At 41.6% G+C, this 1357-nt stretch overlaps 1 protein-coding gene across 4 annotated transcripts in view; it reads left to right on the top strand.

Annotated features, from left to right (window-relative positions):
* Window positions 1-1357, top strand: part of CNOT1 (CCR4-NOT transcription complex, subunit 1) — a 102788-nt gene that overhangs the window by 20328 nt on the left and 81103 nt on the right. The gene's annotated exons all lie outside the window — the stretch shown is intronic.

Genomic DNA, 1357 nt, shown 5'->3' with positions numbered 1-1357 from the left:
GGCCCTGCAGAAGACTTTGATTTCTGATATTATGCACTCTTAAGTTTCTTCCTACCTCCTTTGCCACTCTTCATTTTCCTTTGTGGGTCCATTTTTTCCCTCTTATCCTTATAAATGCTAAGCTTCCTCAAGACTCTTTCTAGGCCCTTTCTTATTCTGCAGTTTTTCTAAGCTATCTCATAAATATGTTGGTGACTCCCACATCTGTACTTGCAGCCACATTCGCTGTGCTCCAGACTGTAAATTCAGCAGCTTGATGGATTTCATCTGTATGCCTCATTCTAGACATGTCCCTCATTGAAGTCCTCTTTTTTTTTTTTGTCTTTGCAACTTCCACTTCCTCAGTTCATGTCAGGAGTAACTGGCACTCAGGTGCTTAGTCCGGAAGTGTATTTAACTTCTTCCTTTCCTTCACTTTCACTTTCCTTCCTTATTCAGAGTCTTTGCGGTTTCTTCTTGAGTGCATTTACTTCTCTTTCCCTCTGATTGTCATTATTTTCCTGTTGACCTACTCTTTCCTTTCTGTATTTTACATCATCAAGAGTTAACTTCTAAAAATATTCACTGGTCATGTCTGTTAATAGGCCAAAAAAGACGTAATAACAACCCCAAGATAACAAATGACCCTAGATATCAGTGGCTTAACAGAATAGAAATTTCTCAAATAACTTTCGTTGAGGATGTTCATTAGGCTGTCTTCCATGTAGTAATTCAGGAACCCAGGCTCCTTCCGTCTTGTAGTGCCACCCTCCTCTAGGTCTTGGGAGCCTTCTTCATTTATCTGGCAGATGGTGAAAGAACCAGAGGATCATGAGTAGGTTTTATGGGCCAGGTCTGAAAGTGGCACATATCATTTTTGGCTTACATTTCATTGGCTAGAACTAAGTCCTATGGCCATACTCCAATGCAAAAGAAGCTGAGAAATGTAGTCTAGTTCTTTAGCTAGGAATAGGAAACAGATTTGGTGAGCCATCTAGCCAATGTCTGCCATGCCCTGTTTCCTAAAACACACCCTAGCTAATCAAAGTAGCTTCCAGGATTGGATTGTCTTTGTGATAAAATGCAAAATGCTGAAACGGATTCTGACGTACTAGAGAGGAAATCACAATTTGAGTCACAGTTACCTTCATAAAACATTTCATCTCCACCACTGGCTGCGTGAGTGTGTTGGGGGTCCCCAGGTCCACCTCCAGGTTCAGTAATTCACTAGGAGGACTGGATAGGACACAGTATATAGTAGTACTCAGGACTATGTTTTTTTTTTTTTTAAGACAGAGTCTCACTTTTGTTGCCCGGGCTAGAGTGAGTGCCGTGGTGTCAGCCTAGCTCACAGCAACCTCAAACTCCTGGGCTCAAG

Source organism: Propithecus coquereli, unplaced genomic scaffold (genome assembly GCF_000956105.1).
Source record: "Propithecus coquereli isolate 6110/MARCELLA unplaced genomic scaffold, Pcoq_1.0 Scaffold272, whole genome shotgun sequence".
NCBI lineage: Eukaryota > Metazoa > Chordata > Mammalia > Primates > Indriidae > Propithecus > Propithecus coquereli.
This window is presented reverse-complemented; position numbering and strand designations above follow the sequence as displayed.